This window comes from Coturnix japonica, unplaced genomic scaffold, assembly GCF_054131305.1.
Source record: "Coturnix japonica strain WE unplaced genomic scaffold, WE-NBRP24 Scf043, whole genome shotgun sequence".
Classification (NCBI taxonomy): Eukaryota; Metazoa; Chordata; class Aves; order Galliformes; family Phasianidae; genus Coturnix; species Coturnix japonica.
The window spans coordinates 946121-956646 of NW_028188946.1; the positions used below are offsets into that span (position 1 = coordinate 946121).

General features: G+C 46.8%; 1 long non-coding RNA gene across 1 annotated transcript; it reads left to right on the forward strand.

Moving 5' to 3' along the window:
* Positions 1–5114: 5114 nt before the first annotated feature.
* On the forward strand, positions 5115–10168 carry LOC146752620 (uncharacterized). The gene is made up of 4 exons (XR_014940511.1): positions 5115–5630; positions 6806–6897; positions 8475–8580; positions 9658–10168. It is a non-coding gene; the product is annotated as an uncharacterized LOC146752620 (long non-coding RNA).
* Positions 10169–10526: the final 358 nt, after the last annotated feature.

The window sequence follows — 10526 nt, forward strand, 5'->3', positions numbered from 1 at the left end:
CTGTTGAACAAAAGAGTTTAAACCTCTGATTCTCTCCTAGAATAAGTTCGTTTCTTATAGACTGTCAAATGCCATTTTTTCACAGAATCACAGAATCACAGAATTGTAGTGGTTGGAAGGGACCTCTAGAGATCATCGAGTCCAACCCCCCTGCCAAGGCAGGCTCCCTACACCATGTCACACAGGTAGGCGTCCAGGCGGGTCTTAAATATCTCCAGAGAAGGAGACTCCACCACCTCCCTGGGCAGCCTGTTCCAGTGCTCCGTCACCCTCACTGTAAAGAAGTTCTTGCACACATTCGTGTGGAACTTCCTATGCTGTACTTTCATCCCATTACCCCTAGTCCTGTCCCCACGCACTACTGAAAAGAGACCAGACTCACCACTATGGCTCCCACACCTCAGGTATTTATAAACCTGGATCAAGTCCCCTCTCAGCCTTCTTTTCTCAAGGCTAAACAGACCCAGTTCCCTAAGTCTCTCCTCATAGGGGAGATGCTCCAGGCCCTTCACCATCTTAGTGGCCCTCCGCTGGACTCTTTCCAAGAGATCCCTGTCTTTTTTGTACTGGGGAGCTCAGAACTGGATACAATACTCCAGATGAGGCCTCACCAGGGCAGAGTAGAGGGGGAGGATCACATCCTTCAACCTGCTGGACACGCTCTTTTTAATACACCCCAGTATGCCATTGGCTTTTTTGGCTACAAGGGCACACTGCTGGCTCATGGTCAATCTGTAGTCCACCAGGATGTCCAGGTCCCTCTCAGCAGATCTCCTCTCCAGCAGGTCTTCCCCCAGCCTGTACTGGTGCATGCAATTATTTCTACCCAGGTGCAAGACTCTACACTTGCTTTTGTTAAACCTCATCCGGTTTCTTACTGCCCAGCTCTCCAGCCTGTCCAGGTCTCGCTGAATGGCAGCACAGCCTTCAGACATGTCAGCCCATCCTCGCAACTTCGTGTCATCACAAACTTGCTGAGGGTGGTCACTATCCCCTCATCAAGGTCGTTGATGAAGATGTTGAACAAGACCAGACCCAGCACAGACCCCTGGGGGATGCCGCTAGTTACAGGCCTCCAGCCAGACACTGCACTGCCAACAACAACCCTCTGCACTCTGCCAGTCAGCCAATTCTCGACCCACTTCACCGTCCACTCATCTATCCCATACTTCCTCAGCTTTGTTATAAGGATGTCATGGGGGACAGTATCAAAAGCCTTACTGAAATAAAGATAGACTACATCTACTGCCCTCCCCCTGTCCACCCAGCTAGTGACATCTTCATAAAAGGCCACCAGGTTGGTCGAGCACGACCTCCCCTTGGTGAACCCATGCTGGGTACTCCTGATAACCTCCTTTTCTCCCAGTTGTCTGGAGATGGCATCCAGCACAAGCTGATCCATCACCTTCCCTGGGACAGAGGTGAGGCTGACTGGCCTATAGTTACCCGGGTCTTCCTTCTTGCCCTTTTTGAAGACTGGAGTGACATTGGCCGTCCTCCAGTCTTCAGGCACCTCCCCAGTTCTCCAAGATCTCTGATAGATTACAGAGAGCGGTTCAGCAACGACCTCTGCCAGCTCTCTCAGCACCCGCGGATGCACCCCATCAGGTCCCAAGGATTTATGGACCTTAATGTTTCCTAGGCACTCACGGACCACCTCTTCCCTGACTAAAGGGAAATCTCCCGTTCCCCAGACTCTCTCATCAACCTCCAGAGTCTGGATTTCTTGAGGGAGAGCCCTTTCACTAACGACAGAAGCAAAGAAGGCGTTCAGTATTTCCGCCTTCTCAGCATCCCCCGTTACCAGAGCGCCTTTCTCACTTAGTATGGGGCCCACATTCTCCCTAGCCTTCCTTTTGCCATTAACGTATTTAATAAAGCCTTTTTTATTATTCTTTATCTCCTTAGCTAGATTCAACTCCAGGTGGGCTTTCGCCTTCCTGGTCACATCTCTGCAGTCCCTGACTACATTCTTGTATTGTTCCCAAGTGGTCAGACCCTTTTTCCACATATCGTGTACTTTCTTCTTTCTGCAGAGCTTGCACATGAGCTCCTTACTCATCCATGCAGTTCTCCTTGCACATTTTCCCGATTTCTAAGTCACAGGGACGCACCGATCCTGAGCTTGGAAGAAGAGCCGTTTAAACGCTATCCAGCTCTCATAGGCCCACTTGCCTTCCAGCACCCTGGCCCACGGGATAGCCCCAAGTAGGTCCCGAAGGAGATCAAAGTTGGCTGTCCTAAAGTCCAGGGTAGCAATCCTACGTTTTGCTTTGCTTCCTCCACTCAGGATCTCGAACTCCACCATCTCATGGTCACTACATCCCTTTTTCATTATTCAGTCCCTCATCTACTCATTGTCACCTTCCAACATGGCTCCTTGTGTAACTCCATTGATACCTCCACATCTACATACAGCTTCATTGTCAAACATCAGCTCCGTGTCCCCCCCCAGACACCTCAACATCCCCCCCCCAACCATTTCTGCCCCCCAACCATTTCTGCCCCCCAACCATCTCCGCCCTCCATCATCTCAGCATTACTGTAGTATCAGAACCGGAACTTACCTCCTGTAGTGCTGTTCTAGGCTGAGCAATGTGATGGCGGAGAAGCCAAGTCCTGGAGCTCCATCCAGCAGCTCTTGGTCCAAGGCAGCAACAGAGCAGAAGAGCTTCTTCATGTGGGTTCATGTGGGTAGATGTGACTGCAGCAAGGAGCTCCAGCAAATAAGTGCTGGCCCCCGGTGCCAGACCTTATATGAGCACCAGGAGGGGGCGGAGCCAGCCCTTCAGCCAATCGGATGTGTTGCCTGCACTTGGGCTGTACTGCTGTGTCTCCGCCCCATCATGGCTTCCAACCATGACTAAGCATTTCTATTATATCACCCTAATTATATCATGATATCATCACCCCCATCACCCCCCATCTTCCCAATGTCCCCCCAGCATCAACCTCAGAGTGGTGCCCATAGTGTCACCCCATTGTGACACTGAGATCTGCAGCCCTGTGTCCATATACTGTGCTGTCATTTCTCCTCTATCCATAACCCTCCCCTTTAAGAACAAATAAATGTAAATATTAACCTGTTATTGCTTTAATTTTTGGCTTTGTTCCTGATTGGAGCTGTTATGTAACATCCTGATTGGGCACCTGCTGAGGGGAGGGGCCAACCCCATGGGCACAGGTGGGGGCCGTTGAGCTGTGGATTGTGATTGGTTGGAGCCTGGCTCCTCCCCTCCTTGATTCGTATTTAAGGGCTGGGAAGGGCAGGGGGCAACATCAGTTCCAGCTCAGTGCTCCTATGGGAGCATTGAGGGAGAGGATTCTCCTTCCTGCTGCTTTCGAGGTCTGGATGCCATATGGGATGTGATTCTGCTTGGAGATCCTTTCCTTTGGGGTCAATGGTGAGTCTTTGGCTTTGCAATGGGGTAAGGAATTTCTTCTTTATTACTGGACTGATGTCTTCTCCTTTTGATTGCTCCTAACAGCACTTATGGATGGGGGTGAGAAGGAGCTGTATCTAGAGCCTGCTTCCTTTGGATGGAGGGCTCAGCCTTCACAATGGGGTGAGCGATCCCTTCTTTATTGCAGGGTTTGGGGGTGGAATGGGTCACTTTGGGATGCTCCATCCCTACAGGTGTTTGAGGCTGTGGGACCTTGGTGTGGTGGTTGGTGACTGTCCCCATAGCAGGGGGTTGAATGGAGATGGTCATTCTTGTTCTCAGTGCTGATCGTCATTTGATTCTATGCTCATATATTGCAGAGTGTCAGCCCCAGTGCTGGCTCCTATGGGACGTTGTTCATCACTATCTCCACCTGGACATGGAGCCATTGGCTGCTGCTCTCTGGACTCGGTTCTACAGCCAGTTCTTCATCCACCTCATCATCTTCCCATCCACTTGGTGTCTTCATCACTTGGACATGAGGACGGTGTGGGGTCCTGCATCAGAGGCCTTGTTGAAGTCTAAGTAGATGATAACAGCAGCTCTTCCTTCATCTGCTGATGTATCAGTGCCATCATAGAAGTCTATGAGGTCAGTCAAGGAGGATTTGCCCTTGTTGAGGCCGTGTTGGTTCTCCATCACCTCCTGCCTTCCGTGAGCCCTGGGTCCTTCTATGAGGATCTCCATCATCACCTCCTGCTTCCATGAGCCCTGGGTCCTTCTATGAGGATCTCCATCATCACCTCCTGCCTTCCATGAGCCCTGTGTCCTTCTATGAGGATCTCCATCGTCACCTCCTGCTTCAATGAGCCCTGGGTCCTTCTATGAGGATCTCCATCATCACCTCCTGCCTTCCATGAGCCCTGGGTCCTTCTATGAGGATCTCCATCATCACCTCCTGCCTTCCATGAGCCCTGTGTCCTTCTATGAGGATCTCCATCGTCACCTCCTGCTTCAATGAGCCCTGGGTCCTTCTATGAGGATCTCCATCATCACCTCCTGCCTTCCATGAGCCCTGGGTCCTTCTATGAGGATCTCCATCATCACCTCCTGCTTCCATGAGCCCTGGGTCCTTCTATGAGGATCTCCATCATCACCTCCTGCCTTCCATGAGCCCTGTGTCCTTCTATGAGGATCTCCATCGTCACCTCCTGCTTCAATGAGCCCTGGGTCCTTCTATGAGGATCTCCATCATCACCTCCTGTCTTCCATGAGCCCTGTGTCCTTCTATGAGGATCTCCATCAACACTTCCTGCCTTCCATGAGCCCTGGGTCCTTCTATGAGGGTCTCCATCATCACCTCCTGCCTTCCATGAGCCCTGCGTCCTTCTATGAGGATCTCCATCGTCACCTCCTGCTTCCATGAGCCCTGGGTCCTTCTATGAGGATCTCCATCATCACCTCCTGCCTTCCATGAGCCCTGGGTCCTTCTATGAGGATCTCCATCATCACCTCCTGCCTTCCGTGAGCCCTGGGTCCTTCTATGAGGATCTCCATCATCACCTCCTGCCTTCCATGAGCCCTGTGTCCTTCTATGAGGATCTCCATCATCACCTCCTGCCTTCCATGAGCCCTGTGTCCTTCTATGAGATCTCCATCAACACTTCCTGCCTTCCATGAGCCCTGTGTCCTTCTATGAGATCTCCATCAACACTTCCTGCCTTCCATGAGCCCTGCGTCCTTCTATGAGGATCTGCTTTGTGGTTATTCCCAGCACAGCAGTGGGACCGACGGCTCAGCGGTTCCTGGGCTCATCCCTTCTACCTTCCTACAAAGGAGCGCCATGTTGGCCGTGTTTCTGCTCACCGGACTGCACCCAATTGTCACCACTTCTCAGTCTGCGATGCATCTCATCTGGACTCATAGACTGTTTGATTTCAGGACCTTGGTTGGTCTTGCACTGGGTTGTTGACCTTATAAGGTCCAATGGGGTCTTATGTGGGGCCCTATTGGTTCCAATGGGGTCTCATGGGGCCCTATTGGTTCCTCCATCCCTCCCTACCAAACCCAAGGTGATTGCTGTGTCTATGAGCTGCCCTGCAGATGTGGGCAGCGCCTTCATTGCCGTGTTGTGTCCCACAGGTTCCAGCAGAGCACAGAGATGTGCGGCTCCTGCTGAGAGCAGCGAGGAACAGAAACCTGCATTGCCTGGACCCAGCTTTGTGATGGTAACTCTCAGCCCAGCAGGTAAGGGCAGCACACACAATTGCTTTTTACCTGTTCCATAGTGAAATTGAAGGTAACGTTCCATTATTATAATGGTAATATCTGCTCTCATCCTTCTGCATTCTCTTTTCCTCTGTTCTCTGCTGTTTCTCCAGCATTTCCTGCAGTGTTTCCTTTGCTCTCACTTTATGTTCTGTTCATTCTATGGGCCTTGTTGTTCATTTTGGTGCTTCATTCCCTTCAGCCTTTCATTCCATGTTGGAGTTCCAAGCAGTTTCCTCTGCCTCCTTGCCCTCCATCTTGATCATCTTCCCAATGTTCTATTGGGCCTTGCCCCCCATCTTGATGTTTCTTGTAGTGCCCTTTTGGGCCTTGCCCTCCATCTTGATGTTCCTTGCAGTGTTCTTTTGGGCCTTGTCCTCATCTTGTTGTTCTGTGTGATGTTCACTTTGGCCTTGCCATCCATCTTGATGCTTTACGTGATCTTTTTTTGGCCCTTGCCCTCCATCTTGATGTTTCAGCAGTTCTGTTTTGGGCCTTGCCCTCTGTTTTGCAGTTCCATGCAGCGTTCTTTTAGGCCTTGCCCTAAACCTTGATGTTGTATGTGCCCTTTTGGGCCTTGCTCTCCATCTTGCTGTTCCTTTAATGCCCTTTTGGGCCTTGTTCTCCATCTTGCTGTTCCCTGCCATGTTCTCTTGGGCCATGCCCTCCTTTTTGTTGTTCCTGCAGTGTTCTTTTGGTGTTTCCATTTGGCCTCCTACTCCGCCTTCCCTTTTCCCTCTGTTCTTGGTGTTTCATACCACTCTCCTTGCTGTTGCTTTCCCTTGTGCTTTCCCTTGGCTGTTCTCTTGCTGTTGCCCTTGCCTTACTGTTGGTGTTTGCTTTGCTTTCATTTTGTTGGGGCTTTCTGTGCTTGTTCTGCTGCCTTTGGCTCTATGGGGTTTGCTGGGAGGCAGCATTCATGGTAATCTTGACCTGAAGGGAACTTTATGGGATAATTGCAGGAACTTTATGGCCTTAATGGGAAATTTAGTGATAATTGCAGTTGTCTGTAGAGTATCTGTAAGTAGAACCCTTTGTTTTTAATTCTATTAATTCTAATCATAGTGTAAAATACCATTTTAAAGTAACTGCACCTTTAACCTTAGAAATAGCATTACTTCTATTTCTAATAGTATTTATTCTATCCCTAATAGCATGGATTCTATCCTACTGCTGAGAGCAGCGAGGAACAGAAACCTGCATTGCCTGGACCCAGCTTTGCTGATGGTAACTCTCAGCCCAGCAGGTAAGGGCAGCACACACAATTGCTTTTTACCTGTTCCGTACTGAAATTGAAGGTAACGTTCCATTATTATAATGATAATATCTGCTCTCATCCTTCTCCATTCTCTTTTCCTCTTTTCTCTGCTGTTTCTCCAGCATTTCCTGCCGTGTTTCCTTTGTTCTCACTTTATGTTCTGTTCATTCTATGGGCCTTGTTGTTCATTTTGGTGCTTCATTCCCTTCAGCCTTTCATTCCGTGTTGGAGTTCCAAGCAGTTTCCTCTGCTGCCTTGTCCCCCATCTTGATGTTTCTTGTAGTGCCCTTTTGGGCCTTGCCCCCCATCTTGATGTTTCTTGTAGTGCCCTTTTGGGCCTTGCCCCCCATCTCCATGTTTATTGTAGTGCCCTTTTGGGCCTTGCCCTCCATCTTGATGTTTCTTGTAGTGCCCTTTTGGGCCTTGCCCTACATCTTGATGTTTCTTGTAGTGCCCTTTTGGGCCTTGCCCCCCATCTTGATGTTTCTTGTAGTGCCCTTTTGGGCCTTGCCATCCATCTTGGTGTTTGCTGCAGTTTTCTCTTCAGCTTTGCCCTCCATCTTGATGTTCCTTGCAGTGTTCTTTTGGGCCTTGTCCTCATCTTGATGTTCTGCGTGATGTTCTCTTTGGCCTTGCCATCCATCTTGATGTTTTACATGGTGTTTTTTGGCCCTTGCCCTCCATCTTGATGCTTTACATGATCTTTTTTTGGCCCTTGCCATCCATCTTGATGCTTTACATGGTCTTTTTTTGGCCTTGCCCTCCATCTTGATGTTTTACATGGTCTTTTTTGGCCCTTGCCCTCCATCTTGATGTTTCAGCAGTGCTGTTTTGGGCCTTGCCCTCTGTTTTGCAGTTCCATGCAGCATTCTTTTAGGCCTTGCCCTACATCTTGAAGTTGTATGTGCCCTTTTGGGCCTTGCTCTCCATCTTGATGTTCCCTGCCATGTTCTTTATGGCCTTGCTCTATTTTGCAGTTCCATGCAGCATTCTTTTGGGCCTTGCCCTCTGTTTCATTGTTCCCTTTGTTCTGTTGGCTCCCCACGCTGTTTTCCCTTTGGCCTTTGTTCTTGGTGTTTCCTATAATGGTCTGTTTGCTGTTGCTTTTGTTTTGCTTTCCCTTGGCTTTCCTTATTGCTTTTGCCCTTGCCTTACCCTTGGCTGCTTGCTTTGCTTTTCTGTTGCAGTGTCTTTCTGTGGTTGTTCTGCTTGTGTTTGGGATTTGTGTTAATGTTTTGTTTGTGTTCATCTTGATCTGCTCCCCCGGCTTAATGCGGGTTGTAGTGATAAAGTCTGTAACCTGTATTTGTTAATGGAACTGAAATTTACCTAATATTTACCCAATACTAAAGGTGTCTGTTATGATAAATGCAGCCATAAAAGTGATGCTCAGTGATTTATGTGAAAGTCACTTTAATTATGATCGTAGTGTGGGATACAATTGTTAAACTTACTGTAAATTTAGACTTTAAAATAGCACTAATTATATCCATAATAGCATTAATTATATCTTTAATAGCATTAATTCTATCCCAGTGCCTTCATTGTCATGTTGTGTCCCACAGGTTCCAGCAGAGCACAGAGATGTGCGGCTCCTGATGAGAGCAGCGAGGAACAGAAACCTGCATTGCCTGGACCCAGCTTTGCTGATGGTAACTCTCAGCCCAGCAGGTAAGGGCAGCACACAGCAATTGGTTTTTACTTGTTATGTACTGAGATGTGAGGTTAGTGTTTTTGACTTCATTTTTGCACTCCATGGTGTCCTATGGGCTGTCTGTGCTTGTCCTACTGTGTTGTCTTTGTGTTTGGTCTTTGCTGTTGCTCAGCTGTTTCTTGCAGTGTTTTTTTTGCCCTCCATTTTGACATTCTTTGAGGCATTCTCTTGGGCCTTGCCCTCCATTTTAGTGTATCTTGCATCATTCTTTTGGGCTTTCAGTCCATTTAGGCATCCATTGCATCATTCTTTTGGACTTTGTTGTCCATTTAGGCATCCATTGCATCATTCTTTTGGACTTTGTCGTCCATTTAGGCATCCATTGCATCATTCTTTTGGGCTTTGCCGTCCATTTAGGCATCCATTGCATCATTCTTTTGGACTTTGCTGTCCATTTAGGCATCCATTGCATCATTCTTTTGGACTTTGCCGTCCATTTAGGCATCCATTGCATCCTTCTTTTGGACTTTGCCGTCCATTTAGGCATCCATTGCATCATTCTTTTGGACTTTGCTGTCCATTTAGGCATCCATTGCATCATTCTTTTGGACTTTGCCGTCCATTTAGGCATCCATTGCATCATTCTTTTGGACTTTGCCGTCCATTTAGGCATCCATTGCATCATTCTTTTGGGCTTTGCCGTCCATTTTGCCATTCCTTTTCTTGTTCTCTTGGGCTTTGCCCTCCTTTTCAGTGTTCTCTGCATCCTTTTGTAGGGCCTTGCCCAATATTTTGATATTCTCTTGGGTGCTTTCTTCCATTTTGCAGTTGCCTGCATCATTTTGTTGTGCCTTTATGTCCCTATTCCTGTTCTCTGCAGTGTTTTGTGTTGTATTATGTTCTGTTTTGATGTTTTTTGTGCTGCTCTTTTGGGCCTTGCTGTTCATTTTGGCATTCTCTGTGTTCTTCTTTTGCACTTTTTGCTCCATTTTGGTGTTTTTTGTAGCAGATTTTTGGGCCTTGCCCACTATTTTACATTTTCATGTCCCATTGGCTTCAGCCCATTGATCTAACTATCTCTTTTTCTTCCTTAGGGCCCTTATATTCCCTGGCTGATGGATGTTCCCCTTTGATGCAGCGCTCCATGCTGCCATGCAGGCGTTCAATAAAGCTTTGGGGGGCTGACGATCCATCACAACAGCACATCAGCTTCATATTAGTCAATTAACCTCCATTTAATTGGAATTAGCTTTTGAGTTAAGTTCTGTTAACCAAATTGGTTTAAGGTTTGCGTTCAGTTAACCTTACCCAAATTGGTTTTAGATTTGACATCACACTTAAACAAATTGGTTTTAGCTCAGTAATCTATTAACTTCACCCACATTGGGTTTTGTTTTGTAATCATTTAACTGCAACTAAATTGGTTTTTGCTTTGTTGTTAATTAATCTTAATCAAATTGGTTATAGCTTTTTAATTAATTATGTTAACAAAATTGGCTTTAGCTTTCAATCAGTCATTGTTAATCAAATTGGCTTTAGTTTTGCCATTATTTTTAATTAAATTGGCTTTAGTTTTGCAATCATTTAATGTTACTTAAATTGGTTGTAGCTTTACAACCATTTAAGTTTAATCTAATTGGCTGTAGCTTTGCAATCTATCTACCTTAATTGAATTGGCTTTAGCTTTGCAATTATTTAATCTTAAACTAATTGGCTTTAGCTTTGCAATCATTAAATTTTAACTCAATTGGCTTTAACTTTGCTATTATTTAACCCTAACCAAATTGACTTTAGTTTTGCAATCATTTAATGTTACTTAAATTGGTTGTAGCTTTACAACCATTTAAGTTTAATCTAATTGGCTGTAGCTTTGCAATCTATCTACCTTAATTGAATTGGCTTTAGCTTTGCAATTATTTAATCTTAAACTAATTGGCTTTAGCTTTGCAATCATTAAATTTTA